Raw genomic sequence first — 7,755 nt, forward strand, 5'->3', positions numbered from 1 at the left:
AGGTGGGTGAACTCCCAGGCGCCATTGTCTCTACTCATTGTTACCCACTGTGTCAATTATCTCTTTTTCTCTACTGTAATGTAACCCTACCAGGGCAGAGTGTATTCTGCTTACTCATCACTGAACTACATCTAAGCCTCAGTAAGAACTTCCGGGGGGAAGGTGACAGAGGGCCCTAACGGTGGCCATACCCAGGCTCCTCAGTGACTCTTTACTTAGATTCACAGGCAAGAAGCTTGTCCCGGGTAACATGGCCCAGAAGTGATGGAGCTGAAAGTGGAGCCCAGGTCCATGTGACCCACATCTGGGACAAACAACAGTATAAAGATAGGTTTCACTGACTAAGCCAGCCAAGAGTGTTGTTTCAGAGCGAGCAAAACCAGGGCTAGGGCAGGTCAGATGTGGAGACCTCATCTGGCACGTGAGGCCCTAGGATCAATCTTCCATATCAGGGGGAAAAATCAGACAATGAAAAACTGTTTCATGGTTGAATCAGCTCAGGGTCACAGAGAAGACAGCAGGTCTGCTGTCTGAATATCAGAACAGAGTCTCAATCCTCTGGCACAGTCCTCTTACATGTTTGGTGGGGACAATGACATCTACCTGGGACCACTTAGATAACGGCTGGGGTGTGAAGGCAATGTGGTTTCCTTCCTATGTGACTGAGATGCTAACCTGACACAAGGACCTGTAGCCTGGGCCTGGCTCTGCTACCTCTCCAACCTTTCCAGAACTTTCTACCTCTCAAGGGTAGACCCCCCAGCTTGTTATTGTGGTACCCAGGTCCCAAGTGTTTGCCTAGTGCTTTTGAACATGGCTATCTGAAACACAGTAGTCAAGGTCCTTCAGACATTTATGAGTTGTCTAGTGTTGGACCCTGCAAACCCTGGGTCCCACAACCTCCTGGGTTAGAAAAGTAGTTTCATAGATAAACTGCAGGAAACTGGTACTGCCTAAGCTTGAAGGGCTGACAATACAGTTTCTAGAATGTCCCAGGATCGGAGAGACCTGATGGTGCCTGGCTGGGTGCTTAGCGGGTTAAGAAGTATCACCGAGTGCCACATTCTGACCTTTCGGTGTTTCTGCCGTCCAACCCTCTCCTGATACTTCCTCTGGACTAAATCAGTGGGAAGCTGGCTGTGGCAGCCTGGGGATCTGTACCACACAGGGAGGAGATAAAGAAGGGCTGTGAGTAGAGGGGCTCACCTAGGATCCAGCACAGGGCCCCCTCTCCTCAGTGGACCCCCATACTGCTTCTCTAATGGACCTGGCCCATCCCACCATCCTCCTGGTGTTCCTCTGTTTGAGAAAATCTCCACTGTCTCCTCTGTTGGGATGAAGGGGGTCCTTCCCATGCCTTTTTTCCGTGTCATCCTCCTGCTGTTTTTATACCAGCATCTATCAACATGCAGGAGGCCAGGGCTTTAGGTGTGTGTATGGCGGGGAGGGTGTGAGCAATGCTCTACACAGGAAGCACCTTCCTTCAGAGCAGTGAGCTCACCCAGAGGAAAGAAATGAAGACTGCCCACACGAGAATAGCAAGGGAGTTGTTAGCCACTGTCCATGTGGTCTGGCAGAGACTGAGGCAAGCTGAGGGAGAGAGTGCCTACAGGGGCAAGGCACAGCTTCTCGGTGTGGGTGGGTGTGTGCGTGCATGCGTGCATGCATTTGTGTGTCTATGTACTGAGTGCTGGTGCAGAGGCTGAGGCTCTTACTGCCACGAGGAGTCTTGTGCAATCAGTCAAGGGAGCAAGTCTGCCTTCTACTTCTTGCTTCTTAATTAGAAGCAGACACAAGTGAGGCGGTAGTCAGTCACTAATCATGCCCTCGCTGATTGGAGACATTGTTACTGGGATTACCATTGGCTCCCTGGATTGTTTCAGAGACAGCAGTCTGTCTGCATGGCAGTCCTAGAGCAAACCAGAACAAGCTGGTCTCCTGGGTTGGCTGTAGCAGGATTGGAGCTGTTTTCCCACAAGGCCTGCTTATTCATTCTCTCTCTCTCTCTCTCTGCCCCCCACTCCCCATCCTCTTCCAACTCATGATGCCACATCTCACTTCTTCTGAATCCCCAGCAGAACCTGCCCCAGTCAAATGCTCAGTTACCCGGCATCTAATCTCAGGGACTGTGAGGATCAGGGTGCAGACCGAAAGGACAGGTGGATCTACTTAAGAGAGCAGGGTGCCCAGCAGTTAGTCCAGGTCTGGGAGTTTTAGAGGCAGGGTTGGCATTCTGTCCTCTTTGCCAGGCACTAATTCCACCTTCTAAGGACTCATCTGTAAAACTGGGTTTCAAAGCCTGCGGCCACCAGAGTTAATAAATTATTATTATTTTTTAAATGAGCTGAGTGAACTTGTAAGAGCCCACATCCAGGGATGTTTGAAGCTTGGAGGTGGCCATCTCCAGCACTCCTACTATGGCCTCTGCACCCATGTTCTCTCCTCAAGATACTGTCTTGGTGTCAGTAAAGCAAAGGCCTCCCCAAATTCACCCTGACTTTGCTGTTTAAAACAAACATCCTAAGGGTTCATCACCTCTGCAGATCACTGTTCCAAACACATCTCCTGTCCCAATTTAGACACGGATTGAAAAAGCTTAATCTAAAGGGCAGGCCAGTAAGTGACTGAATTAAAGGGTGCCATGAAAACCCCACGGAACCATTACCATGGCAACTCAAGTTGCTAAAATTAACTGAAAGGGAAGGGTGATGGGAATACTAGGCCTGCAGAGAGAGCATCCTACCACAACCAGTACCAGCTAGGTCCCCACCAAAGGGGAAGTTGGGGATAGGGTAGGGGTGACTGGCTGCCAAGATGGCTCCAAAGACTGCTGAAGGGGTCTGGAGAGCTAGGAGAATGGGCCCTAAGTTTATACTCACAGTGTGAGTGAGGGGCAGGAGGAGGGGGAAGAGAATGAAGAGGAGGAAAAAGAGAGGGACAGAGAGGTGATGGCAAAGTTCCAGGATGGAGGTCAGACATTGGTAGATTCTCACAGTAAAGAGTTTCCAGTGCTACCTGTCCACCACCCCATAACCTGTGCCTACCACTGGGAAAATGGGGGCAGGTTTCCCTCAAACCAGGAACTCCACAGAAATTAGCAATGGGTATCCTTCCCCAACTTCTATTTTATGGTGTATGTATGTATTATAAGTGTGCAAATGTGTGTGTGTGTGTGTGTGTGTGTGTGTGTGTGTGTGTGTCTGCTCACCTTACATTTCTGAGACTGGGTTTTTCACCAGCTGGCCTGGACCTTGGTAGGCTAAGCTGCCTGGTGAACAAGCCTCAGGGATCTGCCTTTCAGCTCTGGGACTTCGAGCCTGCACTACTAGCTCTAGTTTTTTTTTAAAACAAAAACCAAAAAACAAACCAAAAAACAAAACCAAAAAAAAAAAACCCTTTTATTGGTTCTTTGTGAATTTCACATCACGTACCCCAATCTCACTCATTTCCCCTTCCCCTTGTACCCAACTCCATCCTTGCAATCTCCCCCTCAAGAGAGAAAAAAACAAATCTAATGGAAGTAGTAGCATGTCACAGTGTGTCCCCCAGTATACCCCTTTTTCCATATTTCTTTGTTTGCAAATTCTTAGGGCAATGGCTTGTTGGTCTGGTTCAAGGCCTCTGGTTTCTGCTACTCTATGATACTGGGTCATCACTGGGACTCCTCTCAGATTCACTGTTGTTGCCCTGTGTCATGGAGGTCCCGTAGTTTTGGATCTGCAGGACCTTTCATGTACTCAAGCAGTTCACTGTTGGAGACGATTGGCTGGTCCAATTCAAAGCCCCAGATCTGGGCCTGAGAGATATCTGAGCTGGTCAGCCTGCTGGTTCATCTGCTTTCTGCTCCTGGAGCAGGATCACCAGCAAACCTTGATACAAGGGCCAGCTCTAGCCTGCTGCCTGGGTGAGGTGCAAGATCTGCACTCCTGAGTGTTGCAGAGGGTGAGGGGCATGGCCAGTGACATGAGTAAGGGAGGTCTCCCTCCTCTTGTCCCTTGCCACCAGTGGCCAGCAGGAAAGCTGGCCCTAAGGTCATCAGAGTGGGAGAACTGGTCCAGCCCCCTCACCTGCAGCAGCATTTGGGAGAGTAGTTCCTGCATCCCACCTGAGCAGTACAGTAGAGCTGGCCTTGGATATGGGGGTTTAGGGCAAGTTGGCCCAGGGCTGTGAATGCACAAGAACTAGCCCTGGGCTCACAAAATTGGTAGAACTGGCCACCTCTAGCTTCTCTTAGATATGCGTTCTGGAGACCAAATTCACTTTACCAACTCAGCCATCACCTCAGACAGCTCTTTTCCCCATCAATTTCTAACCTGCTCACCCCAAGGACAGCTCCTGAGGAGAGTGAAAGGTCGAGGTATCTGGCTAAGACTCTGAGACCTTGGATCTAGTCATCTGTGCGGAGGAATAACTTAGAGAGAACCTAGGGAAGTAACTGGCTAATGGCCTCTCAGTCAAGAACCCAGCCCAGGGCAGTTTCAGAACTGGCTGGAGGGGAAGGCATTTAATTGGCTATTTAAAGTGGAATCGGACTTTTCTTTTTTTAATGGGAATTCAGATTGCTTCCAAGACTTCATGATGAGGGTAATTGGGAGCCAGGGCCTGGGTGGCCTTTTCAGAACTCTGCTCAATTATGTTATCACTTAAAAAAACATCAAGGGAAGAGTGCTGTGGGCACCAAGAGCCAAGTCTCTTCCCACCACTCCCACTGCAGACTGTAGAATGGCGTTCAACAAGGCAAGAGTAAATGCCAGGAAAGACAGCACAGATGTGTAGACTTGAAATGAATTGACCCCCTAGAGTCAAAGGGGAGGAGTCCCCTCTTCTGCACAAGGAAGAGCTTCAGCAATCCTGGGATTCCTCTCAGAGCAATCTCAGCTGCTCCTACAAGCAACTTAAATGAATATCCATGCCTCCCAGAATTCGCTGAGTAAGGACTGTGCAGAATTACTATTTCTATTGCTTACTGTATCTATTTACCTGGAGTGTTTGGTGGAAGCTGTAAAATTAAATGCTTAGCAGACATTCTTTAAACTCAATGGTCAGTTGGTTTCTGGTCCAGTAATAAGGCTTGCTGAGTTACAATGCAATGGTTTATTGAACCTTCTGTGACAGCAGCCAGGGCAGAATATGCTAACTCTAGCAGGATTTGAGAGCAGGGCACTTTGATCAGTTGGGGAGTATGGCATAATCACCCACAGATAATACTGCAGGGAAAAGGCTCACCCAATAAACTGGTGAGCAAAAAAATCTGTCTAGTTAAGTCAATGCAAATAAAATCTCATTAGTAGGTGCTGAGAGAACAAGTCCCCTCCGGTCCCAACACTGATCCTCCAAGGGCACCTCCAGCCAGTTCCTGCAGACAGAGGCTGTGCTATTACACGGGGTGAGGGCTTTCTGTTTTGTTCAACCCAGGGCCACATCTTCCTCATTCTGCTTCCAGGTGACCACCGTTGGCTGCCTGGCACCACATAAAACCTTAGCTGTTCCCTCAATGTCCTGTCTTGTCCTTCTCTACACTGTCTCCACATTTCTCTCGACTTAACTGTACAGTTTTTTCCCAGAAGACAGTAAACTCTTGGCGCATTCATGGCCCAGGAGAACCAACCCACGTTCCAAACACTGATCAAGAGAGGTCTCTAAAATCTTACCCTTTAGTCTTCTATAGCCCGAATGCCTTCCAGCACTTATGCTCTAGCCAGGGATGGTTAAAGGCGGACCTAATGCTTGTTTTTAATTTTGTTTTGTTTTTATAAATAAAGTTTTATTGATACACCAACATACTTATCCATCGAGAGTTGCCTCTGATTGCTTTTCTGTTCCACTGCCGAAGTAGCATAGTCGTGATGATGACTTTTAGGCTCACAAAACTCAGAATATGATAGTCCCACATATGAGCTAATTCTGAAAAATTAGTCTAGCCATGCAGAACATTAGCCATTATGACCAGAAGATATAACTACTAGTGTAAAAAAAAATAGAGACATCAAGAAATCAAGGAGAGATCACATGTAACTCTTCTCCACGGGTTTTGCTCCCTTACCCTGTTTTGAGACAGAGTCCATCTATGTAGCCCAGGCTGGCTTTGTACTCCTAATCCGCTTGTCTTTGCCTCCTGGGCACTGGGATTACAGATATGCACCATGATGCCTGGCTGACTCTTGCTTCTTTTGTTGTCTCAGAAGCAAGCTACTAAAATGTTCCTACAGGAAATAGAAAACTTGGTCTCAATACCAGCTATGAAGCCCTTGAATGATTAATACATCTGTCTGCTCTCTGCCACCATGATCTCCCCAGGAGGCTGAGCAGTATTGTCTGCCCGAGCAATCCTGTCTTCTCCTTGAATGTCTCATGTTTATGCCTCTTGACAAAAAGGCTTGGCGGAGCGGTGGGCATTTTAATGTTCTCTAAGACAAGGCACTTCAGGCTTCATTCCAACACCAGGGGCCTCCTGGGCAGCAGGTCACAGGACCTGACTGTTCTATAATAGATGAGTAACTACAGGGTCTGGGGCTGTGAGGGATTCAGTATTATCTGCTTGATTCTTACAGGGGGAAATAAGAACGAAGTTTCCCTGGGGCCGCTTTAGAACCCGTGTATCCCAATTGAAAGCCCTCCAGCCGCCCAAGGCAGGCTGGAGTTCAGGCACACATTTTAAACATTAACGGGCTGCATAAAACAAGCAAGTGAGAAATCAAAGCTTTTCTGTTGCTGACTGAGGGTCCAAGCTGGTCTTTGCAGGAGAGGGGCACAGACTCACAAGGATCAAAGAGATAGGAGAATGAACTGTGTGGGGAGCCAACCACCACAGAGCCCATTGCTTCACTCGTTAAACATTTACTAAGCACAGCCAGGGAGTCCAACGATGCCCAGTCACTGGCACCAGGGAGTAATCATTTCAGGACAGTCAAGGGCCACTGTGAACCTCGGAACTACCCTGGCTGGTTATTTTATTTAAGATTTTATTTTCTGTATAGGATATAGGTGCACTTTTCAAAGCTGAAAAGGCAAAAAAAAGTAAGCAGTTTCTCTGATCTGTCTTACAGCCCCACCTCTCCCACAGGTAACCATTAGCTCCTATATTTGTTTTGTTCAATTTTTTTCATATAGCTTACCACAAATGGTACAGACATGAGCAGGTGTCTGTAATTTTAAACACACTATACCTTTATAAAGCACAACAATACTGACAACAATACCTTGTCTCTGTAATGCAGACTAGCCTGGAACTCATTTCCCCTCAGTAGTTCCTAATTATCTTGAGGGAAAGCCTTTAATATGCAAATATCCTGATTTTGATTCAGCTTTCCCCCACTAATTTTAGCATTCATCAAGGATCTTACCTGCAGTTATTACTGTATTTGTTCCCATGGTGATATTGTTTTCAATTTCCTTCATTCATTTCCTTCTGTTTTTCATTCACTGGAAATTTTTCTGCCAGGAGTATGTATTTGCCGCTTCTGGCATTCATTCATTCATTCATTCATCCATCCATTCATTCGTTCATTCATCCACTCATTTCCTTACTTCCTGCTTGCTATCTACATTCGATGCACTCGTGCATTTATTCTAGTCTATGAGCAACAATCCAGCAATATTTGTGAGGCAAGGGCTCTACCAGCAGGGCCGCATCCCTAACATGACGCTTTGATTTTGTCCCCAGCAAATTGAGGTGGGATTTGTCACCAATGTGACAGTATTTAAAGGTAGGACCATTAAGAAGTGACTAGGCCATACGTACTCTTCTGTGTTGTG

At 47.3% G+C, this 7,755-nt stretch overlaps 1 protein-coding gene across 2 annotated transcripts in view; it reads right to left on the reverse strand.

Moving 5' to 3' along the window:
* Ldlrad3 (low density lipoprotein receptor class A domain containing 3) overlaps positions 1 to 7,755 on the reverse strand; it is a 241,803-nt gene that overhangs the window by 13,270 nt on the left and 220,778 nt on the right. The gene's annotated exons all lie outside the window — the stretch shown is intronic.

This window comes from Rattus norvegicus, chromosome 3 (genome assembly GCF_036323735.1).
Source record: "Rattus norvegicus strain BN/NHsdMcwi chromosome 3, GRCr8, whole genome shotgun sequence".
NCBI classification, from domain to species: domain Eukaryota; kingdom Metazoa; phylum Chordata; class Mammalia; order Rodentia; family Muridae; genus Rattus; species Rattus norvegicus.